The sequence below is a fragment of the Pongo pygmaeus genome, chromosome 15 (genome assembly GCF_028885625.2).
Source record: "Pongo pygmaeus isolate AG05252 chromosome 15, NHGRI_mPonPyg2-v2.0_pri, whole genome shotgun sequence".
Classification (NCBI taxonomy): domain Eukaryota; kingdom Metazoa; phylum Chordata; class Mammalia; order Primates; family Hominidae; genus Pongo; species Pongo pygmaeus.
The window spans coordinates 78,777,742-78,805,491 of record NC_072388.2 but is presented as its reverse complement, the minus strand read 5'-3'; the positions used below and the strand labels follow the sequence as shown (position 1 = coordinate 78,805,491).

The 27,750-nt window shown below is 37.6% G+C and overlaps 1 protein-coding gene across 21 annotated transcripts in view; it reads right to left on the bottom strand.

The window, feature by feature from the left end:
* Window positions 1-27,750, bottom strand: part of NRXN3 (neurexin 3) — a 1,699,552-nt gene that overhangs the window by 10,074 nt on the left and 1,661,728 nt on the right. For 3 of the 21 annotated variants that reach the window (XR_008493626.2, XR_008493627.2, XR_008493628.2), the window contains one exon: window positions 120-801. The exons of the other annotated variants lie outside the window; for them this stretch is intronic. The gene's annotated coding sequence lies outside the window, so the exon portion shown is untranslated. The remainder of the gene's footprint in view (window positions 1-119; window positions 802-27,750) is intronic. 21 annotated transcript variants of the gene reach the window in all.

Below are 27,750 nucleotides of genomic sequence, written 5' to 3'. Positions count from 1 at the left end.
AGAAAAAGTAAAAGCAAATTAAAAATAGAAGCTGTTCTGGGAAAAAAAGAAATCATTTCCATATAGGCAAAATAATTTAAACTAAAAAAGCATACTATATTAATTTATAGTCAACTTACATCAACAAATTGCCCGCATGTTTTTTGGCATGAAAGAAAAATTTACAAAAGAAAGTTGTGTAAGAATGCTCTTGGACAAATAGAATTGCCACATTCTTGTAACTTGCTTTTTTTGTTGTCATTTCTTAAAAACTTTTGAGCAAAATGTCTAATTTTTCAAATATAATAATTTACAACAGAAGATGATACAGGGAGGCAACAACACATACATCCACACCACATAACATAAAAAGAAAAAAAAATCTGCACTTTAACAAATTGTTGCTTTGGGGGGTTTGGGAGGGCATCAATTTTTGAATTTAAAATAATTCCGATTGCTATGATTGAAAAACCAAACAAAAAAACCTGTTTACTTTTATAATTTGCCTTTCAAAAAATTCTATGACTCTAATGGGTTTTGAATGAATTTCTGCATTTATAGGTTTTCAGATATATATTTAATTTTTTTTGTCTTTTTGACAAATTTTAGGCTTTCTTTAATTTAGGGAGATGGATGACAGCACACAAATTTTAACAATGCTAAAGAAAGGGGGAGAATGGGAAGGAAAGATGCAGGAAGGGGAGGGTCATATCTATGAGTGAACTACACAGGAGATGAAGATGATAGGAGTAAATGTGTAAGTGAGTCGCCATGTCCATGTAAGGGCGGCACGGAGTGATCTAGCTGCATTAGAGCTTCTGGCTGTAAGGAAGGGATGGGCAATATACAAAAACAAATGAGCCTACACATGCCCATCTATGGAAATAAAGAACAGAACTCTAACACTGACAATCTCACACACCCTAAGCTGCAACTTCTTCAACATGCAATTACTCCAAAAATTATTACAGTTTCATTAAAGATTTTCAAATAATAAAAACAGTTAAACTTTTTCCTACTAAAAATAGCCAAAATACATAAAATACTAGTAGTCATGATCAAAAAGTTTAAAGCAAAAACAAGAAGACTAGATTTATGCATTCAAGTTGAACAACTTCATCGGCAGCCACACAGCCCCATCTAGAGTGGGGGAGGTTCAGAAATCTACAGAGGTGATTGAGATGCACTACTAAGCAGGGGGCCCACGCACTGGGTTACTAATTACTTCTCTATAGAGAAAAGGTATTTTCCAAATGACATCATCTGTCTTCCTTATGCCACCCAGGTTGCACGCAATTGGCAATGAGACCAGGCTAATTTGAAAGATGTGGATGTGAGGATTCTGCAGCTGAAGTTGTTCCACATTTAAAGAGGGAGTGGGGAAAAATTGCAGAAAACAATTCATAACTTTTTTCTCATAATTTTAGATAAAATCAAATCTAAGATAAAGATCTAGCAATTAAAAGAAACACATTGATATATATATATATAGATATATATAATATAAAAAGCACTTAATTCCCAAACAAGAAGGGAGAAAAAAACAAAAAGTTTAAAGAAAAAAGTATTTCACACACTTTCAGAGATGAACAACCAGACGCACAGGCTTGAAAGGCACAGACAGAGCAGTCAGGGGACACGTTTTATTTGCTTTGCTTTTTTGGCTGGTTAATTCCCCTTTTCATGATAGCCAAAATTAAAAACAGATTGTGCATTTTCTTTAAAAAACTAATTTTACACTTTATTTTTGGCTTTGCTTTGAAAAAATAAAAAGGGCGTGCAGTCTGGATGTACGTCCTAAGTAGACATTTAAAAGAGAAGAAAGTAGCTAGACTGACAAATGGGTTATCATGTACTATCCTTCAATTGTAGGAATGTTAATCCAGTTAACACATGCTTAAAGTAAGTTGCATTTAGGGGAAAATAGAAAAACAGAACAGCAAGCTAGGATTAGGGGCAGCAAGACAAAACCAGTTTAGGGGTAGGAGGAAGGTACTGGGTTTTGTTTCATGCCTTTCCAGTAGGGGTGAAGGACATCTGAAGGCTTCCTGACAATTAGAAGGAAAGCATGTGAGAGGTGTGTGTGTGTGTGTGTGTGTTGGGCGTTGAACTAGAACCTGTATTGACAGGAATTGGAATCAAAATACATATGGGTTCATGAGTTCTGCTTCAGGAAATTTATCCCAAATTTATTCATAGCCTTTAGAAGGCATATTTTATAGGGCATAGAGGGGTTATAATTAACATTGCTCTGTGGGAGGGTTCTTGGGCTTAGTCAAAGTGACAGGGCACAATGATGACAGTAGAATGTTAATAAAATGAGCCTGATAAATGGAGGAATAGCCAATTTTTTTTTTTTTTTTGTAAGAGTAGCAAAACCCCTCTCTACTCCAAAGAGTACAATATCAGTGTCTGTAAACTACAGGACAATCATGAAAGGAATAAAGTTTACTGGAAGTGCTTTGAGGAAAACTATGCCAATAAGGTTTATTTGAAGTACATTGGGGAAAACTATTTCTCTCACATGTATGCACATGGAGAGGAAGATACTGTAGAAGGAACAGAGGGAAGGAATTTTTAGAAATGGCCTCAGCCTCCACTGGAAGAGATCACTAGAGTTATATTCAGTATTATATCTCGTTGAGAACATTAATGTTCAACCAAGGACTGGGAAACCCAGGTAGGCGAACCACAAAGGCAAGACACTTGAGAGCACCTGGTTCTGACAACCAATTCCAACCACTCCTAAGAACTCTTTCAGGGGACTTTGACAAATGGAGTAAATTTTGAGGATGAGTCCAACTTTTGTCCGCTATGGGACGCCCCTTTTATTATTTTACTTTAAAATAATTATAGCAATGTGTCCCCATGGGTCAGTCCGTACCAAGATTTTTAGTCTCTGGTTTAATAATGTTAATCATTATTCTGGGAACTTCACAAAGAGCAGCTGGAAAGTTTTAGATGGAGGAAAAAAAATTTAATAATATAGAAAAAGAAAAACCCTTGTTGCCATTTAGCTGATTTTTTTGGACTAATTATACTTTTAACATTGAATTAAGATTGTATAAATGCATATATGGTCGGTCTCAAAAGGCATCAAATGACATCTGTAGAATAAAGTTCTACAATTTTTAAAAGTAGGAAACATAACCGGTCTAAGTGTGAGACTTAAAGAATAAGATACTTCCAATACACACATTCTCCTGGATAATGAGAGGCATTTTGAAAGATACATCAGCAATTTGGGTTCTCTAAGGCTTCTACTGAGTAATTTACCTATTCCAAAATTGCCTGTTTTAAAACTCTTACAAGTAGGACACCACTTACATTCTAGAAATCACTGGTTTGAACAATTGAATACACAAAAATTTAGGGTTGTCACTTTGCAAATCATACGTGTATTTTTTAAACCCATGGAAGCTGTAGTTTCAAATGAAGCCAACATAGCCTGAATATAATGCATGTATATCTTCACCATATAAGTTAACCATTAGTTCACATACACAAACCTTATTTGGTCTCTAAGATACAAAATGACATTGCTTGCTAATAGTAGTTCATAATCATGTCACAGCTTCATTTTCATCTTTCATTAGCTATCTACACTAGGTTTTTATTAATAACTGCCTGATTTTGTGGCTGTGCCTTTATTCTGGGTACTAAGAATATGTTTGGGTTATGTCTGTCATTGAGAACAAATAATACAATAATTTGATTTGAAACAGTATATTTTGATACTACCATTTTTATACCACCATGTCCTAATAGCCCTGTCTAAATGTAAAATCAAAATTTTTAAAATGCCAAATGCGATATTACAGTTGTTAGAATTCATCTCGGGAACTTGTTTCAAAGAAATGTTTCTGAACTGCTTGGGGTTGAGCTCAAGAATCCCAAAGACATACTCAAGTTACTCCAGTTGCAAACCCTCCTCTCTGGAAGCATGGGTCCTCCTTGCTAGAAAGCATTGTCTTCAGCGTATAGAGGTGAGGCCCAAGAGGAAGGCCCCAGTGAATTACTTTGCATAACATTATACATTTTAAACTTCTCAGGGAGAATACTAGAGAGAGGAAGGCAGAGGGAACCATCTCAACAGTCTTCGTGCAACACTGGGTAAAGATTTAAAAAATTACAAACAGGGAAGGCTGAGAAAGAAGTTGGAATAACAAATACCTAATGAAGATTTTGAAGACTTTTGGCATTGGATACATGAGTTAAGCCTCCACATCTGTTTCTCCTATGAAATATACAAAAACATTTTCATAGATTGTGATTTTTGTGTCTGTGGAGTGAATGAAGGAATTCTGGGAGAATGGATGGCTCATTTCTGAATCACAGTTTGACTTAGAACGAAAGTATAGAACCCTGTACATGCACATGGAAGTCTGGATGTGAGGATTGCTGTTGTCAGCATTACAAAACAAGCGCTGCATATACCTTTATTCCTCATAACTTCTTCTGTAGACATGGAGGGTGCTCAGAAAAAGGGTGAAGGAACCCATTTCATAATATGGTACAGTAATGCTGCAATGAACATGGAGTGTAGATATCTCTACAAGATGGTAATTTCCTTTCCCTTGGGTATATACTCAGAAAAGGCATTGCTGGGTTATTATGGCAATTCTATTTTTAATTAAGGAACTTCCATACTGTTTTCTGTAATGGCTGGACCAATCCAAATTCCCACCCACAGTGTACAACGGTTCCCTTTTCTCCACACTCTCATCGACACATGTTGTCCCTTGTCTTTTTGATAATACCTACCCTAACACGTATGAGGTGATATCTCATGGTGATTTTAATTGGCATGTCCCTGGTGATTAGTTATGCTAAGCATCTTTTCACATATATGTTGGCCATTTTTGTCTCCTTTAGAGGAATATCTATTCGGGTTCCTTTGTCTATTTTTAAAATCGGGTTATATGTTTTCTTGTTATTGAGCTGTATGAGTTGTTTATAAATTTTGGAAGTTAGCCCCTTACTAGATATATAGTTTGAAAATATGTTTTCCTCAACCTGTAGGCTACCTTTTCATTTTATTGATTGTTTTCTTTGCTGTGAAGAAGTGTTTTGGTTAGATGTATACTTCTTAAAGACTACTTTGGCTTCAGTATGGAGAATGGAATTTGGGGAAGCAAAAGTAGAATTGGGGAGATCAATTGGGAAGCTATTGCAGAGTTCAAGCAAGAAATGATAGTGACTTACACTACAGCATGGGTAGCTGGAGCAAAAGAAATATGTGAGCAATTTGTTATTGAGGTAGAGTCAATAGGACTTCTTGACTGGGTGTAGGGAAGAGAGTTGGGACAGGGGCCCAAGAATGATGACAAATGTGGAGTTTGTACACCTGAATCAAATTTAAGAGATGAGAAAATCTGGAGGACATGCAAGTTTGGGGAATCCAAAGTTCTGTTTTAGCTCTTCTGAACCCAAAGTGTCTCTTAAATATCAAAGTGGAAAGGTTGAATAGCCAGATGGATTTGAGAAACTAGAATTCTGAAGGGAGGCTTAAACTGAAAATCATCATCATATAGATGCCATTTAAAGTCAAGAGGCTGGATAAGATCACCCAGAAGATTAAAACACCTGGGCCACACGTGGGGCCAGCTAACAGACGATGAGGTGAGGGGCCAGGGCTGGAGAAATAAAGTCAGGAGAACCTTGGGCTATTCATACTAAAGAATGAAAATGTTTCATACAAAACCTTCATTTCTGACTGGTACACAGATTTTTTTTATGTTGTAAAATATATTATCTATAATAGTATTAAAAGGGTCTAATGCAGAGGTGTTCAATCTTTTGGCTTCCCTGGGTCACAGTGGAAGAATTGTCTTGGGCCACACATAAAACACACTAACACTAACAATAACTTATGAGACCAAAAAAAATTGCAAAAACTCAATGTTTTAAGAAAGTTTACAAATTTGTGTTGGGCCACACTAAAAGCTGTCCTGGGCTGCATGCACCCTGTGGGCTGTGTGTTGGACAAGCTTGGTCTAATGGTTTGCAAGTAACAAGCTATCTGCATATATAAGTCTTACATGCCACACAGTGGCAAGACTAAGAACAGGGGAGCAGTTGCTAAGCTCAAGCTTTGAGTGCTATTTGCACTGTCCTTTCTCTTTGTTTCACTTTATGAAGATATTTCCTCTTGATTAAATAAACTAGTGCCAGCAAAACATAGGTTTTAGAATTCCTTACTACACACATATACTTTATAAAAACGAGCTTCAAGTATTGCAAGATGTGCTATTTTTTTGTATTTCAATTCAGCAAAGGCACACTGAAGACCTATGTTGTGCCCTACTCTATGCTAGACAGATTAAAAAACACCAAATAAGCATAAAGATTTAGCCTGTTCATCAATGAGCTTATAATGTTCTTCATGAAGAAAAGCTTAGTTACACTAAGACATGATTATTAAATTAGCATTAAAACAAAATGAAAAAAAGAATTCCTGGCAGTTTCTTAAGTGGGTTTTCCCTTTTGTGTATCTTAACCACTATCAACACTTTTGGGAGAAAAAGCTAAGTTACTACCTTGACCCTTTGTTCCCTTATGCCCTCATCTTACTACACAATTCTAAGATCTGTCAGGTTGTTTCCAAGAGATTTAAGGATAATTCTCCCTTTGGCCTCAGCCCCTTTGGTCTCTTCAGGACCATCAAGGAGTGCTGAGCTCATAAAATATAGCTAATAACATCTTGATGCATTTGAAATGAATATTTTATAGTTTCTAAGGTAATTTTACATGTAATGCTCACAAATTCATGAGTTAGGACAAAATCTTTAATCTTTTTGAATGAGAAAAGTGAGGCCCCAGGGGTTGGCATGGGGACAAGTGACTTGTCTCAAATCTCATAGTTTGGCAGAGGGCAGGAGCTCAACTCCAGATCTGTTCTCTTGCCAAAAAAGGAATACAATCTTATGGAAAGATGTTGCGGGAAGTCAGGGACCTCAAATGGAGGGACCGGCTGAAGCCATGGCAGAAGAATGTGGACTGTGAAGATTTCATGGACATTTATTAGTTCCTCAAATTAATACTTTTATAATTTCTTATGCCTGTCTTTACTGCAATCTCTAAACATAAATTGTAAAGATTTCATGGACACTTATCACTTCCTTAATCAATACCTTTGTGATTTCCTATGCCTGTCTTTAATCTCTTAATCCTGTCAGCTGAGGAGATGTATGTCGCCTCAGGACCTTGTAATAATTGCATTAACTGCACAAATTGTACAGCATGTGTGTTTAAGCAATATGAAATCTGGGCACCTTGAAAAAAGAACAGGATAACAGCAATTGTTCAGGGAATAAGAGAGAGGACCTTAAACTCTGACCGCTGGTGAGTTGGGAGGAACAGAGCCGTATTTCTCTTCTTTCAAAAGCAAATGGGAGAAATATCGCCGAATTCTTTTTCTCAGCAAGGAACATCCCTGAGAAAGAGAATGCGTGCCTGGGGATAGGCCTATGAACAGCCCCCCTGGGTGTAGCCATCTCTTATGGTCGAGACTGCAGGGGTGAAATGGACCCCAGTCTCCCATAGCGCTCCCAGGCTTATTAGGAAGAGGAAATTTCCGCCTAATAAATTTTGGTCAGACCAGTTGATCTCAAAAAACTGTCTCCTGATAAGATGTTATCAATGACAATGGTGCCCCAAGCTTCATTAGCAATTTTAATTTCACCTCGGTCTTGAGGTCCTGTGATCTTGCCCTGCCTCCACTTGCCTTGTGATATTCTATTACCTTGTAAAGTACTTGATGTCTGTCACCCACACCTATTCACACACTCCCTCCCCTTTTGAAAATCCCTAATAAAAACTTGCTGGTTTTTGCGGCTTGTGGGGCATCATGGAACCTACCAACATGTAATGTCTCCCCTGGATGCCCAGCTTTAAAATATCTCTCTTTCGTACTCTGTCCCTTTATTTCTCAAGCTGGCCGATGCTTAAGGAAAATAGAAAAGAACCTACGTGAATATCGGGGCAGGTTCCCTGATAGAAAGACCTCAAAATAAGACCTTTTCAGAGCTTAACTCCAACTCACAAGAGTGAAATAAAATAACTGTAAAATTACATGCAGAAATAACCCAAATTTACAATTAAAAGATGTATTCAAGCTTTAAGAATTTGTCATTATTGGAGGGTGTGGAGAAGGAGATTGGAAAGAAGTAGTAATAATGGCTATTTGGGTTAGGGTTTTGGGTTGAGGTGATTCTTGTTTGTTTGCTGAATCAGATACTCCAAACATCACACTTGGAGTAGTCTGGGCCTCAACTGTAATTGTCTGGGACTCAGCCTCCTCTGTTGAATATGAAACCTTCATTTGGTAGCTAACAGTCTTTGAACACAATAGTAACAAACATTAGAGAAGCACTTTAGAATTTTTAAGCACTTTCTCATTCAAAATCTTAATAGTTGTGCAAATCTACCCTGTGAGGTTAAGTGACTAGACATTGTAGTCACTACAACTTTAAAGCTATACGCTAGTGTGGGGGGTAAAATATAAGCAACTAATTATATTAATTCATTTGCTTATCCATTAATTCATTCAACAAACATTTGAATGTTTATTAGTATTCTAGTTGGTAGGAAAAATAAAAGTAAGCAGGGCGACACTATCCTTTTCCTAAAGTTGTTTCAGTTCTAGCTGAGACTAAAAAACAAATTAAGTGCAACGGAGTACTGAGTCAATAAAAATCTGTGTAGGGTACAGTAGGGTCACAAAGAATAGAGATTTTGGGATAGAATTTGGTGCACATTAAAGCTTATGTGAATGTAAGGAACAAAGATTAATTTAAAGTCCTTCCAGATCTAAACATTGTATTATCTTACCAATTTTTAAAATGTAATGCTGTCTTTTGTAATGTTTTATCCACTCTCTCTTACCTTCTTGAGTTTGAAAGTTTGCTGTCAACTGGGCAAGCAGATTATTAATGCAGAAATACTATTCTAAGTGTTGGGTTTGAGGCTGTCCTGGGTTCTCCTTTCCATCTTGAAAGTTTGGTTTTTCTCTCCTTTTTATTTACTGTAATTAGGTGTGTAAACTGAGTTTGGGAACAGACAGTACATTAACTTTTTACATGGGACATTTTTGTTCAGCACTAAAAAATTATTTTTATATTTAGAAACAAATACAAGTATATCTTATTTTATTGTGCTTTGCTTTACTGTGCTTCACAGATACATTTTTAATAAATTGAAGGTTTCTGGCAACCCTGCATCCAGGAACTCTATTGGCACCATTTTCCTACCTGCCTGTGCTCACTTTGCAACTCTGTGTTACATTTCGGTAATTCTCACATTTCCACTTTTTTTCTTACCGTATCTGTTATGATGATCTGTGATCTTTGATGTTACTATTCTAACTGTTTTGGGGTGCCATGAACCACACTCATAAGATAGTGAACTTAATATTGTCTGTGGTGTTCTTCACCAACCTGCCCTTCCTCTGTCTCTCTCTGTCTGTCTCTGTCTGTCTGTCTTTCTCTGTCTCTCTCTGTGTCTGTCTCTCTCTGTCTCTCTCTCTCTGTGTCTGTCTCTCTGTCTCTTTCCGTCTCTCTCTCTCTTCATCTCTCTCTCTGTCTCTCTTTCTCTCCGTCTCACTCTCGGTCTCACTCTCTGTCTCTCTGTCTCTCTCTCTGTCTCTGTCTCTCTATCCTTGTCTCTCTCCACCCCACCACCCCAATCTCCCTATTTCCTGAGACACAGCAATATAGAAATTAGACAAATTAATAACACTACAGTGGCCTCTAAGCGTTCAAGTGAAAGAAAGAGTCACCCACCTCTCACTTTAAAGCTAGAAATGATTGAGCTTAGTGAGGAAGGCATGTTGAAAGCTGAAACAGGCCAAAAACTAGGCTTCTTGGGCCAGTTGGCTGAGTTGTGAATGCAAAGGAAAAGTTGAAAGAGATTAAAATTGTTGTTCCAGTAAATGCCCGAATGATAAGAAAGTAAAACAGCCTCATTGCTGATATGGAAAATAGTTTAGTGGTCTAGATAGAAGATCAAACTAGCCACAACATTCCCGTTAACCAAACCCTAATTCAGTATGTGTAAACACACTTTTATATGCACTGGGAAACCAAGAAATTCATGTGACTTGCTGTATGGTAATATTCACTTTGTTGAAATGGTTTGGAACCAAACCCGACCTATATTCACATTAGCCAAGATAGAAAGCAATCAAAGTATCTGTCAAGGGATGAACACATTATGAAATATTAAGTGGAATATTATTCAGCCTTAAATAAGGAGATCCTGCCATTTGCTACAATATACATAACTTGGAGGGTTTTTTATGCTAAGAGAAATAAGCCAGGCATAGAAAGACATTACATGATCTCATTTATATGTGGAATCTAAAAAAACAGTGTCTAATACCCACAGAGATAGAGAATAAAACAGTGGTTACTAGAGGTGGGAGGAGGGAGAGGAAATGCGATGTAAGTGAGAGGATACCAAGTAACAGGTGTTTAGGATGAACAAGTCTAAAGATCAAATGTGCAGAGGACTGTAGTTAATAATAGTGTATTGTATTCATGATTTTTGCTAAATCAGATTATGGCTACTCTTGACACAAGGGGAAAATGTATAATTATGTGAGATGATGGATATGTTTGTTTCTCCATGGTGACCATTTTACTATATATATATATATATATATATATATATATATAGAATCATGTTGTATTCCTTAAGTATACAAAACAAAATTTATTTCTTAAAGTATCCAATAAAAATCAGATCAAGTCATTTTTCTCTTCAAAATCCTCAAAGGTTTCCCCAAACCAAAATCCCTGACTCACTGGGAAAGTCCACTGTGACCTGCAAGCTACCTACTCCAGTACTCCAGTCTCATCTATGACTCACCAGACCCAGGATATCTCAGGCTCTGGCCATATTCTCTGGCTTCCCTTCCAGAAACACCCCTTGCCTTGCTCAGTGCGTGGCTAGCTCTTTCTCGTTATTTAGGACTCTGCTACAATTTTACTTCTCAGAGGCCCTTCACATCTTACCTAGAAACGAACCAGCCTGCTCACTAACTGAACATCAACTCCTCATGATTCTCTGCATAGTATTTATTAGCTGACTTTTGCCCATGTATTTACATTTAGTCCTCCCCCACTTCACTGGAATATAAGCTCTAAGAGAGCAGAGACTTTGTCTTTGTCCGCAGTCCACAGAACAGCACCAGGCACATAGTAATAACTCAGGAGATCACTGCTGAAAGACGAAAGGATGCCTGGAATAGCCATGAATACCTTGCAAAAGGAGCCCACTCTGTTTCTCTGTTTTTCTTGCAGTCCTCTATAGTTCCTAATATGGTGCTTTGCCCACACAAGGCAGTGGATACATGTTTTGCAAACTAATTATTGAAGCATTGCATTCACAATTCTGTTTTATTTTCATTTACTCTTCTCTAAACCAGATGGGATTTCCCTGAGTCCTAGTTAGCAGTTCCAATGCAAATTGGACCTTCTTATCCACAGCTGGCTTAAGAAACTCTCTGAAAAAATACTTCACTATCTGACTCATTCTCACTTCCATAAACAGGTATTGGAATATGCATTGAAAAACTCAGGCTTTCCTTTTGCAGTTGTGTAGGCTAAGGATAAAATAAACAGTAATTCAATGTAGAGCTGCCAGACATTGATTTTCTTCAGGCAGTAGGAAGGAATGGGCCAAACAAATTATTAATGGGGGAATGGTGATCAGGGCAGTGAAAGCGTGCTTGGTTATCTCTGCCTGCTGTGGCCCTGCAGCCACTGACGTAGAACACAGGAGCAGTGGGACCTTTCTCCTGAACTGATACCATGACACTTTATGATTGTGTTTATAGAATAATAAATTATTCAAAAGTTTATTTTGCTTCTGTTTTCCCCAAAAGATCATTTGCTCTGTCATGAGAACATAATTTTGACTGTTTTCTTTGTGCTGGGATCCCATTGGGTGGTAGCAGCTGGACATTCCAACCTGTTTTCTCCTCTCTATAGGGCCGGTAAGTTCTCTTACAATAAAACTCGCTATTTCTTGCAAACATCCTCTTTTACCCTAAAATCTGTCTTCATTGCAAGGAGTGTACAGGGTTCATAAAATCAATACCACCAAGGTGTTTTCATACTTAATGGAAATCAGTTTTACATAAAAAGATGAAAAGTTTGCCCAAGACTCCAGCACTTCACATCAAGATTATGTACCCTAAATATACAGGGCTTTGACTGTGTCTAACCTGAGCCTCACACAGCTGATTTACAATAGAGGAGCCCTGCAGATGTACTTGGGTGGATGAGACACACATCATAAGCTTATTTAATTTTTGTAAACTAAACTGTAGATAAGGGAGGAAGCTTTGAGAAATTTTCTAGTCATTCCAAAAGCTCAATGAATATGGGTCTCTAGATTAGTTAAGATATATGCTTAGAAACAAATGAGTATGATCAAATGGTTGACGTAGTGTTTTCCTAGCAAATATAAGGAAAGAGAAAGGAAACATAAATTATAATTACATAATTAAAACACTAATTAACTAGAAGCCTACCTCCAGAAGATGTTGTTAAGAGTATTAAAAACTTATTCTCTGCCAGACATTGTGTTAAATGCTTTAGTTTATTTTACTCAATAATTATAATTACACCTTACATAGCAGTAAATCTGGGCTGAAATAAGCTAAGTAACTTACCCAAAGTTATACAACTTAAAAAATTGAATGGCCATGACTGTATCTAGTCCTGCATGTTTTATGTTAAAATACAGTGCCACCCTTCACCAGTTTTTTAAAATATTCAGTTCTCACTGAGTATGGAAACTTACAAATAAGCTAATCTTTAGGCACAAAAACAACTTCCACAGGAGATCCTAAGATCTCTACAGATTTATTTCATACTTATAAGCCTTAGGAGTCATAATTGCATAATGAGAATTGATATTCAGAGGGACTCTGAAGATTTACTTTTTTGCACAATCCCAGGTTACCTAAGCCAGACATACTAAGTCTCTCTGCTAGGGGCAGTGGAAAAAGGATAGCAGGAAGTGCCTGGTTATCTACAGGTTTTAAAAGTTCCCCAAGGGACTCATGCAAAATTAGACTTAGAAACACTACTCTAAATAACTTCATTATGTTTGCTCTTTTTACCTCAGAGTTATAGAGTGGTCCTTAGTCATGAAAGTAAAAAGAAAATTGAATTTCTAGACCCAACTAGACTAAAGTTCCAGCTGTGATCCAACTTCTGTGACCTGAAATAAGTCATAATCTCTCTTATTTGTAAAATGGAGATAAAATTCCTTGGGTATTGAGTCAATTGAAAGAGATGCTAGTTATACAAGCATTCGTTTAAATACATACATACATACATACATACATACATGCTTCCAGAAATGTTACAAGGGTAATTATCATCTTACTGATACATCAGAAGTTTTCTATCAGTTTCTAATATGTAGATTTTAGGATCACACAATAAACATTTTTGGATATTCTGCCCATTCAAGCAGTAACATTTTGAAAGCTTCAGTTGGTCTGAATGATTTGATTCCCTTGCTGAGTTGTTAAATTACAAGTGCTCTCTGCAACTACTAGAAGAAAACATTGGGGAAATGCCCATACCAATGTCTTATAGCAAAGATTTTTGAGGAGATAAGACCTTAAAAGCATAAACAACAAAAGCAAAAATAGACGCATGATTACAACAAGTTAAAAACCTTCTGCACACTAAAGGAAACAATCTACAAAGTGAAGAGACAACCAAAAAGTGGGAGAAAATATTTTCTACTATTCATCTAACAAGGGATTAATAACCAGAATACATAAGGAACTGAAATGACTCAACAGCAATACTAATAATCTGATTTTAAAACTGAACAAATGATCTCTGAATATGTCCTGTGTCATTTTCTTTCATACCGCATCTTAATTCATCATTGACTCTATACACACTTTTTTAAAAGCCCCATAAACCAATTGTTGAAGAGCATCACATTTCTCTTTTCATATCCTGTTATGTTATTCTACAATGTAACCCTGTTCAAGTTTAGGGGAGGCCATTGTTTTAGACTAGACTCCGGCCCTAGGCCTCAGCAAACCAGACCAAACCATAATGGGTCAGGTTTTTTTGTGTGGTGTTTTTGTTTTCTTTTTAAACAGAAGATTCACAGCAACCAAGCAGAAGGGGCCCTTTACCTGATCCAGCATAAGAAAGTCCCCTCTGCTTAAACCCTAGAAAGAAGGAAATGTTGAAACAACCCGTCTACTTCTCATTTTGTTTCTGCTTTCTTCAGTCCTTTTCTGTCCGTAAAGTCAGACAACACCTTGCCCAGCTCGTCAGAACATACTATTTTATAGAACAAGGTGTTGCCTAATTCTATAATTGCAAGTAAAACCAATACATCTTTAAGCTAAATTTGTTGTAATTTTGTCTTTTGACCACCTCTAACTAGTAGGTTTCATTAATGGCTCAAAGGTGTTAAGAAAAATGGCTCCTTTTGTACACAATGAGACTGTATTGCTAGCACAGTCTCAGGCAGGCCAGAAGGCCCAAGAATGAGCTTCCTACTGTGCCCCTTCAGAAACACGAATCCCACCATGTCTGAGTGGCATGGTGTTCGAGGGTGGACAGGACACTAGCATGGCAGCAGCTTGGTGTCACAGTGAGAAAGGCGCTATAGACAGCTTTGAAAACAGAAGTGCCAGAGGCCATCTGGTCACTTGATATCTCCTCAGCCAGACTACAGTCATTTTCAATGTGGTCTCCAACACTATTTCTCTGTGGTAATAGTGAAAAGATGCTGACATACTGCTTGTGCTGCTTTAGATGGATATACTACTTAAGTTTTCACACTACTTATGAGTACCATATGAGGTATCCATCTAAAAAAAATTTGAGAAACACTAAATTTTATTTTTAGCAATAGTGCCACATTTAATTTAAAAAGTCAGCATGGGGAAAACCCTGGAACCCACTTAAGTCTCCACCTTTATGCATAAGTTTAACGTGTTCACACACGGTCCTTCCCTGTGAGAATGTCTGCTCATCAGTTTTGTTCCTGTCTCACAGTATTAATCTATAGTAACATTTATTTCAATGCTGTTTGCCAAAAAATAACATTTTTAAGGGATAAAAAATTAAAACGTTTATGAGTCTTAAGTCTGAAAGTTGAGACGTAGTACTTTATGACTTTTAAGTATTGTCTTTATAAAATCATGTGGGTTAGGCTTGCTTGGGTCCCTCAAAAATGCTGAGTTTTTAACACTGTATACTATTCAGTACAAAATATATTGGCTTTTATGTAAGCAACTCACTAGGAACACGCTGCTTATCTTGGATTACTAGGTAGAATTTCTTGATAGAGGCAGGTCATTACCACTTTGTCCTACTTGAAAGGACAAATATCTATAAGACTAATATAAATATTGAAAATATTTGAAAATATTTCAAAATATTGAAAATAAAAAGGTATTTCCCAATATGCCCTGTGGAACTGGCTGATGGGTACAAATTGAGATAGGAAGATGCTGCATGAAGAGTTTAAATGTTGGAAAATATCTGTGCAGCTTAGCTCCTAAACAGCCTTCATGTTTGAAGGCATTCGATTAACCTGCAGTCCTGAAGATTGATTTATTTGGTTTAGAAAGAATCCAAAAGCAAGAACTTAACTGTGTGGAAGCCTCTAGAGAAAAACTTTGACACTTGTACAAAAAATGACATCAAAGAACTATTAGTGGTGAAAAGAATAACTTTCTAAAGCAGTGGCGTTCACTATTTGTGGCCCAGAGGAAAAATCCATGATGGAGAAAGAGATGGGGATATTTCTGTTCAATGTGTTTTCAGAGAAGGCAAGGAGATAAGTAAAATTGGATGCTGCTGGGTCTTTTCCCACAGGTTATACATCCTACTAACAAGCAAAGCTTCCAGAAAGTAAGCTCTCTTGAACTTGCTAGAGAAGATACAACATTAGGAAGCAGAATATGAAGGCAATTTGACTTATTGGTTAACTCAACTAAGTGACTTAGTCTCTGTGCCCCATTTTGGTGCCTGTAAAACATATGAAATGGATAAGATGGTTTTTCTTAAAAAAAAAAAAAAAACAATGACTTAAGGTAAGCACTATGGCCAATGGAACTCAAAACTGTTCCAAAATCAATACTATAATTTTCAGAATATTTTGAATGGACTGTAGATACTGTTTTCCTAACACTATATCATTACATTAATGGAAGCTTATTTTTTATGTTGCCTTTCAACATAAGAATCAAAAGTCAAAAGTCAATTGCATACACACTTTACAACACCCCTAGCTTGGTAAGTCTTAGAAAGTGGTGATAATTTGTTTCTTGAAGTGACATGACAAGATCCTGGAATAATGTAGGATACTAACAGTATTACTTTGGACACATGGGATATTGAGCTGAGAAAGTGGGGAGTCTAGCATTCAAGGATGAGGATGTCACAGTTGACTCCTTACTGTGCAGACTAACCACTGTGAGGGTCCTGTATGAAAATTAGGCAGCAATAGAAAACCATGGACCAAAAAAGGACAACATAGAAGCTAGTGAGTCAGGATTTTTTTTTTGTTTTGGTGGATGCTATGTAAACAATGACAAATTTTCCATCCAGCATCTCCAACTTTTAGAAGAAAGTGCTGGGTACAGCTATCTGCTACTGCTCTGGAAAGCTCTGTCCCATCTTTTGCACTGTGCTAACGTTCACATATATGAGGTTCTCTGGGACCCACAATCTAAGATGTTCAGAGACTGCACAGCAACAATTATCCATCTGTACTCTGAAGCTGTAGGCAGTTCTTTCTCTGTTGGAGAGCTCCTATTATAAAGGTGGCCAAACAAAAGAAAGATTTTTGAGAAGCATAGTTTGGAACACCACAGGTAGCTTTGTGTCCTGCAGGCTAGTTCTATTTTTTTCCCAGAATAGTGGATGAAACTTTCTCATGAGCCAGGCTTGATACTACAAGTGTGACATTTCCTGCTCTTGGTTTTAACAACTTTAAAGTACATTAAATGTCAGTTGGCAAGAGTTTGAATGAGAATCATCAGAACTGATCCTCTGGTCTTAAATATGGAACTGATGGTTGCAAGAAAGTTAACTAGAAAAGCAGAGTGGGCTATGAAAACGATAGCTGTGACTCATACTTAGTTTCATCTTTGTCATTTGCCAGTGTGTTCCTTCAATGCACAGAACCATTTCAGTCCACATTCTTGAACTATTAGTAGCATTCAGCTGAACTTTAAGAGGAGTAACTGCATTTGTTCTGCTCTTCTCTCTGTAATATTACAAAGAAATCTTACAGAAAACATTGTACCCTAATGATGCAGAGTCGGGAATTTGGAAATCAACTGCACAAAACTGAGTTCTGACTGAAATTTACTATGTAGATTACAATAACAATCCACAGATAAGTGAGGCTATTCTACGCATGCCAGGATTTAAATTGCATCCTCCTACCAGTGGCCAAGTAGGATACTGTGCTGTTCCCCTGCTGTCACTGTCAAGTTTCCTGTGCGACTATCATGATTATAAACAACAAAGCCCATGTGCTCTGTGCAGGGATGTGGTTTAGTGTTTAAATCCTAAATCCTTATACTTGTACAGAATCCCAAACCACTTTGCTTATGAAGATAAATATGAAACCCAGGGCAATGGCCATATTCCAGTTTGAATAATTATGTTGCTTTCCACAAATATCTTTCATCCAGTTCCTCAATTGTGTCACCTAAGATGTAGCTATTCAATTCTTTCTACACACATTTTCACTCCCTGGAAACAAAGACTGCCAAAAACAGATGTCTCCATGACAAAGGTTAGCCCTAAATCCCAGAACAGAGCCCAAAAAAATATATATATGGAGAAATGGAAATCAAAATCATGAGATGCTGAATTATTTCAAAGTTAAAGAAATAACTATTTAGAGAGAAATATTATTCTTATATATCAATAAAAGGAAAAGTGTTATGGCACAGAGGAAAATATTTTAAATGACACTGTCTGCAGGCTCACAAAGCTGAGTGAGTGACAGCTACATAGGACAGGTTCTGAAGAGGGACTTCTCTGTTTTTCAAATTGGCAAATAAAAATTGCATATATTTATCATGTGCAACATAATGTTTTGAAATGTATATAAATTGTGAAATGGCTGAATCAAGCTAAATTATACCGGCATTACCTCATTGTATTTTCTTTTCTGCTAAGAACACTTAAAATCTACTCCCTTAGTGATTTTCAAAACACAAGATGTTATTATTTGCTATGGTCACCATGTTGTACGATAGATCTCTTGAACTTAGTCCTCCTATTATGCTAAGTGAAATGGACCATGCACAGACAAATATCACATGACCTCACTTATTTTTGGAGACTGCAAAAGTTGAACTCATAGAAGTAGAGTAGAATGGTGGTTATGAGAGGCTGTTAGGGTTGGGGTGGCGGGTCGGGAATGTGTTGAGCAAAGTTTCAGTTAGATCTGGTTTTGTATTGTCACTGGTGGCATGGAACGAAAAAACACTCTTGCTTTTGAAATAAACTGTACAAGATGGTCTCAGTGATATAAGAAAGTCACAGAGATTGTTTGTCCTGTGCTATGAAAAGACAAATGCTCCAGAGGAAGATGAAGATGTCTGAATCTGTGGCAACTGCAAGTTCTGTTAAAGTAAGATTGGGAATGAATGCAAACTTTCCTGGTTTTGGTTTTGACTTACTTATTTTCAATTATTTACTGTTAACTTAGAGCACTGCTCTTGGCAAATATTTCACTAGCCCCTTTTGTGTCATGTTTAGGGTTATGGTTTACTAGAACCAAACAAGAACAGATGCGTGGCTACATTTTGATAGATAGATAAATAATATTTTCAACACTGGCATTTTCATGTAAAATGTTGTGTCTTTAGCTGTGACACCCAGAAACAAATAATACCTAGTTAAATGGTTGGTGTGAGAAATGGAAAGATTAAAATAACCTGGCCTTCCAGGAGAATCAGGTCTTATCACACATTTTCTGAACACATTTAGCAATTCTAAGAGCAGTACTTGGAAATCTGTTATTGGAAGAAGGGAAGGTGGCAGAAACAGAAGTTAAGAAAATGAAAAGAATAGGCTCTGGGTGGAATCCAGCATTAGTAATTGAGTTTGCTTTTCCATTGTGGCACTTTAAACTCCCAGTATTAGAAATTCCTGTGTTTTGTTTCTTAAGGGCTAAGAATACCGTGTTAATATTATTGGTAGCTGTGGGACCTGTTTATGTAACTACCAACTCTCTGGATTGCCAGTCTGTCTATATAGTTGTTTTCATACAATGGGACTTTAATAACAAACAACTCAGAAATATGTATGTGCTGTAACATAAACGCTCTTTCATATATATTTTCCTGGGAGGGCAGCCAGAACTCTTTTCCTCTGCCTGTTTACATACAAGATGTTGTCACTTAGCAGATATATATTAGAATGGTCGCTCCAGATTGCAAAGAGTTGTGCACACCTGGGTTATTTTCATTCCAAAAGGTCCAATTAAATATTGTGCAGCATTTGCATAATTATTCAATTTAGCTATATGGCTGAGCTACCAATCTGGATCTTTAAATTTTAAAAAACCTGAGTATGTCAATTAAGAATTTTGAATTTTTGATCAGTTGGTACCTCTACAGATGATCTGCTAAGAGATTGATAGAGTCCATGCAATATCATTTTAGAAGGACTTCAGTGAAAACAAGCATTTAAGAGCTGCCTGCCTTTTAAGGGTGATTTCTCAAAATTTTTTGTTAATAAACCCTATTGAGAATCTGATGAAGACTGCATGCTCTTTCCCAGTAAAAATGCTTATGTAAATTGAAGAAATTCAGGAGGTTTTTTCCATCAGTCTCAAGCAAATATTTTAAGAGGAAAACATTACAAAATTAAGAAGTTAAGATCTATAAACATGCCTCATAAACTCCAGAGTTATATATACTTACGAGGCAAATGCACCATAAAATCAACACAGAATTAATTCTCATTACTATTATCAATGTTGTAGTTTGGCTCACTGGAATTTTAATTCATTCTTTTACTATCTCTAGTTATCTGAGTTAATATAAAAGACCATTATTAAGAGTCGAATCTAAAATTTGCCTTCAATGTAAAACATGTTTTATTCTAATATAACGTGAGTAGATATTGTGTAGTTTGATATTCATCAGCACCAGTAAAATGAACCCAACCTCAGGTGCAAGTCTAATAGAGCTGAATGTTAATTAATGTGATCCAAACAACTTATCATTTCAGGCTTGCTTCTATTAGGAAAGATGTGCTGTGGCTGTACCCTAATAGAAAAGTCTATTAGTTGCATGGATTCCAATTTCCTTTATCTGTATTAGTCACTGAATAGTAGGTTTCTCCTAAGCTTAATAACTTTTCATTGTTTCTCTTTATATTTAGAGCATTCATTTAAAACCATAAAATTACAAACCAAGATTCAGTGGATATATTTAATATATTTTAATCTGATAGCTTTATTTATAACTTTTAATCTGAAAGAACAAATCTATTTTCCTTTTTAAGAGAAAAGTTTGGTGTCCATATGTGCAATGCCCCATAGTAGTAACATCAGACATAGAAGGGCAATTTACGTTTTTTAATTTTTTTTTTAAACAAAATGTGGGGTTGAGACCCATAGGAATCCTTTGATAATGGGATAGACATTATTTACATTTTAAAGTGACATTTTTCAACCTCTACACTATTGCCATTTTGGGTTGGATAATTCTCTGTGGTGGGAGCTGTCTGAGCACCGTAGGATATTTAGCAACATCCCTGACCTCTACCCACTAGATGCCGTTAGCATCTTCCCAGTTGTGGCAATCAAAAACATCTCCAGACATTGACAATATGTCCCCTGGGGACAAAATTTCCCTCCATTTAGAACCACCATTTAAAGAAACTACACTGCAGAGAATTTAAGGCACTGGCTCAGGGTCATAAAGACACTGAGTAATAGAGCCGGGGCTCGACTCTTGTCTCTAGTGTTTAGTTCCACAATGCAACTTAGGAGATACTCCATACTGTAATTCCTTTAGTGTTTCTCTTGAACTATGAACATCACTAACATAGATAATATTGTAATGTAAGTAAAAGGGAAGTAGTAACAGTCAGCTTTCCATATCTACATGCCCTCGACTCATTCAACAACCGCAGGTAAATGAAAATATTACAATTAAAAACACAAAAACAATACAGTATAACAACTATGTTGGATTGGGTATTATAAGTACTCTAGAGATTATTTAAATTATATAGAAGTATGTGTGTAAGTTATATGTACACACTGCACCATTTTATGTAAGAGATTTGAGCGTCTGCAGATTTTGGTATCAGGGCGGCGGGGGGGTGTCCTGAAATCAATTGAGTTATATAAAAGTGCCTGTAAAATACTAAAGTATTATGAAATTTTCACATAAGCATATGTGTGTTAGAATCCACCCTGAGATAAACGTGGGGGGCTCACAGAAGACATGAAAAACTAGGAGAAACTAAACTGCAAACTAAAAGGTAGATCTGCTGCTGACTTCAAGTTCTGAACTGCAAAACTGATCTTAAACGGTAAAGTGCTTAATGCAATCTGGCTGTTGTTGGCATCTTTCCAAAACACTGTATTAGCTGTTGCAGTGGAATGTTGCCAGCAGCCAGATGATCAGTTTTTAGTCTCTCATGAGTAGTCGGTACAAACCGAGAGCGCTCATCCTCATCATTTCTTAGAGTGATGGAGCTGGGCCGAACCAAAATAGCTTTCTCCAGGCATACTAAGTGAAGCTAGAAAACCCTCGTTTGGCAAAATAAAAATAAAACCATACACAATGCCTAGGCTCATAGAAACTTGATATCTGAGAAATCTATAGATACATTGTGAGTTCTCCTGATTACATGAGCTTCCTTTAAAGCAGGACCGGATGCATGGGCAATCCTCAAGCCTTTGTCTAACCAGAGGAAGCGTGTTCCCATCTTGCATGTGTGAAATGCCATAATCTGACCTAGTTCTGCATTAACATTCTTGTACATGACCAATTATCATGTGAAATCTGTCACTCACTAGCTCTTAAGTGACTAAACAAGATTATGCAAAAGAGAAAACTGTGGCAATAGGTCTGCAGTTCTATTAAGCTTCAGAGAGAGTATTAAGTTTCTTGTCCCTTTGAACAAAATGACACAGCTGGTGATAAAGCAAGCGTTTTTCTTAAAATTCTTTCATCACCCCAATTTCCTACTGAATCTAGATATTTCCTTCATTTTTCTTTTCCTTGTGATTTCCTGGTGGTCTCTATCTCTAATAGGACTGTCGATCTTTAAAGACCTCATGTCAACACGTTCCTGAAATGAACTGGAACCTCCTAAAGGTTTATCTGTCAACTTAATACTTGTCATCTAAAAAAGTGAGCTTCAACCTCGTCCCCATTTCATCAATCAGTGTGAAGAGAATGAGAGGGAGGACCAAAAACAGCTGACTTACAGCTATTAACAGTGCCTTGCACCAAATAAAATTTCACAAAGTCGCCTGCATAGTTTACTGAGCAAGTCTCCCTTCACGGAGTCAGTGAGAGAGAAGGTAGACAATAGAACAAGGTAGTTTAGTCCATTGTGACCAAATGGAGAGATTACTTTGCCTGTGTCTATGGTTACTCAAACTCTATTTGAAAAATGAACAAGTTTTCCTCGGTTGCAATTTGGGTGAATCTGTGCCATTGAACAGTATGCCAAGGCTTCTTTTCCATAATCCTGGCTGGTGGCATTAGGCAAATGTCTGGGAGGGCTCTCAGGCCTATAGGCAGCCCCTAATTTTCATGCTTTGTAAAAAGCAAAAGCCTCCTTTACTAATTGGGTACTTGTGGAAGAAAACCAGGCACATACCAAGCTATTCTCTTACTTGGTTCCTCTATCACACAAGAGACACACATTTGGGGAGTTGCTGACTATGCTCCCAGAAAAAAAGGTGCCTCCATTTTACAAACTGAAAAAGCATTTTGTTCACTATCCAGAGCCACGTCCACTTCTCAAACCAAACTCTGTGGCCAGGTAAAGGATCCTACATATGTACAAAGCATTCCTTTTTTTCCAGAAATAGAACAAACTACTCTAGATTCCAAATTTATTCCTTGCAAGCTTATTAAAAACTCTCAAAGTTACAACTAAGGTACTATAGTTAAAAATGTTCCCTAGAACTTCATTCATTTTAAAATGATGCAACTTGTCTGGACAAGTCATGCCAGAGGCAAATAGACAGTCATTTGTATCATAACAATGGCCTTCTCCAACCTTCCATGCCAGGCCATTGTAAAGGAAGCGGCCATGATGCTCAACACATTTTCACAGCATGAATGGATTTCATCACTAGTCTTTCAAATGCTCCAAGTGTGTTGCAGACAGATAAACAAGCTCTGCTTGGAGGAAGTGCCTGAATTTGAAGCTGTAGAGCATATCTTCTCTATTCAGAGTGTGTTGAGTGAAGCAATACATTGTAATGAAATACGGTAAGCAGTGCTGTGGATAGGCAGGCACCTTCATATTAATAAAAAAGTCATTGGATTCAGTGGCCACGGTAGGCTGGATGTATAGATGATGTTGTTACCATAACTCAGTTGTATTCCACTGAAAAGATATTCATTTGCAATCTCTTTCAATGAAGAAGACTTCAGAGAAGTCTGTAATCTCTTAGAACTACACACAGGCACACACACACATTCAGGGACTAGAACTAATCTTTTGTGGCAGTGCACACATTGATCATTGTGTGGGTAATAAAACAATTCATTTATAACTGATTCAGGTTACTGCTATTGACCTTGATGGTTACTGGCTCCTGACTCCATAAAATGTGCTATGTCACTTAACAAATCTAAATGGTAATCAGTAGTTATCTTATACAATGCAATCAGCAGAAGTGATGAATTTTTATAAGCAGAGAGTGACCATGCATGGGCAATAACAGAAAACCTGCTGTTCCTCAGTTGATAGAAGGAATACATATGTTCCAACCCAGTACTGGAATGCTGTTAGCAATCAAAACATGACTTAGAAAGCTCTTGTGGTAGAGACAGGTATTCTGAAACAGATTTCCTAAAATTTCCTTTCTGGAGAAAGTGTTATTTCTTTATTATTATCATTATTATTAACATAGTCTTAGTACAAAGCATTTTTCTTTTATTCTAACTGTAAGTGCACAGACCCAAACTTTTATTGCAGAATATTAATATTGTAAAAGCCATTTCCTTTTAACATCATGAATCACACTGGTGAATGATTGGCAACTTCAAAATTACATATTGAACAAGTTAATTGATAATAATTATAATGGTGAGGGTGATGGTGAGGAAGAAAGAATGTGTTTTCTCCAAAGTGTGGAATTGTGTAAATTATAAGTAGATCAATAGTTGATCTCCACTTCCTCACCACCATTGTATCTCCAGCACAACACTGAGGAAACATTTCTTTCTTTAAATAATTATTGTATGACTAATTCACTACAGCTAGGCAGATGTAAAAATGCCTAGAATTTGTATGCTGTCTTGAGTCTCTCTCAATCAGGCTGTATGTATGTGCTTGAAGAAGCACAATCAGGCACTGAACTACCAAGTATCATCTAAGACTATGAGAGCCTGGAAATGGCTCCCATGACTCTTCCAGTCGAATCTATTCCTGTCTCTTTCATTGATAGGATTTGGTATGCAAAAAAAAGACAATTTTACTTTTTTTTTTTTTTTTTTTTGAGATGGAGTCTCGCTCTGTTGCCCAGGCTGGAGTTCAGTGCGTGATCTCGACTCACTGTAACCTCCGCCTCCCGGGTTCAAGCAATTCTCCTGGCTCAGCCTCCTGAGTAGCTGGGATTACAGGTGCCTGCCACCATGCCTGGCTCTGGCTAATTTTTTAATTTTTAGCAGAGATGGGGTTTCACCATGTTTGCCAGGCTAGTCTTGAACTTCTGACCTCAGGTGATCCACCCACCTCAGCCTCCCAAAGTGCTGGGATTACAGGCGTGAGCCACCATGCCTGGCCATGTCTAGCCAACATTTCTCCAGTAAACTCATCACTTTACTCACTAAATCTCCGTTTTTCACAAAGCCCACTCCCTTTCCTCCCAGGAGCAGTATAGGATCGGAGAATTCACTCTCATCTGGGTTGATTCAAAGCTGCAAAAGGACAGCAAAGCCTACTTAATTCCTGATATAGTTTGGAATATTTGTCTCTGCCTGAATCTCTTGTTGAATTGTGATCCCCAAAGCTGGAGGTGGGGCCTGGTGGGAGGTGTTTGAGTCATGAAGGTGGATCTCTCGTGGCTTGGTGCTGTCCTCATGGTACTGAGATCAGGTCATATAAAAGTTTGTGGTGGCCAGGCGCTGTGGCTCACGCCTGTAATCCCAACACTTTCGTTGACCAAGGCGGGCAAATCACTTGAGGTCAGGAGTTTGAGACCAGCCTGTCCAACATGGTGAAACCTCGTCTCTACTAAAAATAGAAAAATTAGCCTGGGTGTGGTGGCGTGCGCCCGTAATCCCAGCTACTGGGGAGGCTGAGGCAGGAGAATTGCTGGAACCCAGGAGGTGGAAGTTGCAGTGAGCCCAGATCACAACTTTGTACTCCAGCCTGGGGGACAAGAGTGAGAATCCGTCTCAAAAAAAAAAGTTTGTGGCATCTCCACCCCTGCTTGTTCCTGCTCTGGCCATATGACATACCTGTTCCCCCTTCACCTTTTGCCATGATTGTAGTTTCTCCGAGGCTCCCCAGATGCTAGCACCATGCTTCTTATATAGCCTGCAGAACTCTGAGCGAATTAAACATCTTTTCTTTATAAATTACTCAGTCTCGGGTATTTCTTTATAGCAATGCAAGAATAGCCTAACACACTTCCTTATTTTATACTTTGGACAAAATCCTGTGAGATAGTTGCTGCTCCCAGATAACTCTCCCAGAAATGGCTGACTTTTTCTAATGTTCAGAATTTTTTGCAAGCTCTAATGCATTTTGTCTTCCTCTTTGCTGTCACTTATCTCACACTATTCTGCTCAAATATCATTTTTTCAGAGAAGGTTTCCCCATCCTTCTCTACATTCCTAGCACCCACCCCTGCCTTGTTACCTGTCCTACCATGGTATGCTCATGGCACCAAGTGCCTTTGCTTCATAGCCTTCATCAACGTTTGTCATCACACATTTATTTGGAGGTCACTTAATTACATGACAGTGTCCCCCACTAGACCCACAAGGGCCATCTCTGTTCTTGCTTACTCTTGCATCCTCAGTGCTTAGCATACAGTAAATGCTCAATCTGCAGCTAAGTGAAAACATTAATAAAAAGCATTGTCAGACTATCGTATCCGTGTTCTCTAAGGAGTGAATACTAGGTGAAACACGTCCTTCCTTGCCATAATTTTAATACTAAAAAATGAAATCTTCCTCCTGTGCTGAAGCACAGGCTCTATCTTCCCGCTTCTACACCAACACACCTGGCAGGACTTTAAGAAGTTTACTTGCTCTTACTGGTCTGTGACCAGTAAACAAGTGGGGAAATAAAATAACATATCAGGAAGATGCTTCAGAAGTTGGTGAGCTTGACAACTAAATGCAATGTGTGATCTTGGATTGGATCATAGACTAGGAAAAAATAATCCCAAAGCCCATTATGCAGACGCTGGTGCAATGTGAATACATATTCTAGGTGAGATTTTGTGTCAAGATTACATGTCCTGATTTTGATCACTGTACCCTGATTTTGTAAGAGAAAGTCCTTGTTAGGAAATACACACTGAATTATTTAAAAAAGGAATGATGACTACAACTGAGTTTCAAATGGTTCAGGGGGAAATACATATCTACATAAATATGTTTTGTATGCGTACTCTTAAATGGCTCATGTGTGCAGGTACACTCACACATATAGAGAATGGTAAAGCAAATGTGGCAAATGTTAACAGTTGGTGAACCTGAGTAAGGACAGAACGAATTCCATATACTATTCTTGCAACTTTTCTCCAACTATAAAGTTATTTGAAAATCCAAGGTTTAAAAAAAAATCTCAGGTTAGGCACAGTGGCTCACGCCTGTAATCTCAGCACTTTGGGAGGTCAAGGCAGGCGGATCACCTGAGGCCAGGAGTTTGAGACCAGCCTGGCCACTATGGTGAAACCCCTCTACTAAAAATACGAAAACTAGCTGGGCATGGTAGCGGGCGCCTGTAATCTCAGCTACTCAGGAGCCTGAGGCAGGAAAATCGCTTGAACCTGGGAGGCAGAGGTTGCAGTGAGCCGAGATCGCACCACTGCACTCTAGCCTGGATGACAGAGCGAGACTGTCCCCCCAAAAAAAAAATTTGAGGAAGGTATATATATGTGTAATTTGGGGTACATGTGACACATAATCATGCTAATATTTATACACATATTTTGACTTTGTGATTAGGTTTTCAGTGTGACATGTGCTGGAGGATCTATAACTAGAGTTACTGTTACATCAGAAGAACCAACCATGAAACTTACTAACTGATACTTTAATACAAGTATATAAAAGTGTAACAATATATATATTTTAAGATCTGGGTTGTGAGTAGTTATGATCATGTCTTCCAGCACCAGCAGGATGGGAAGAACAGTCTCAGACTATATAACATGAAAAACTCTTTATAAAGTAGTCAGTTTAAGGTAAAATAGCAAAGTCACACACTTTGGGATGTGTTGGCCTCTAGAAAAGACAGTTTTATTTACTTATTGAGAAAAGTTAAAGTGAAGCACTTCTTAAATTTCTCACTTCCGTGT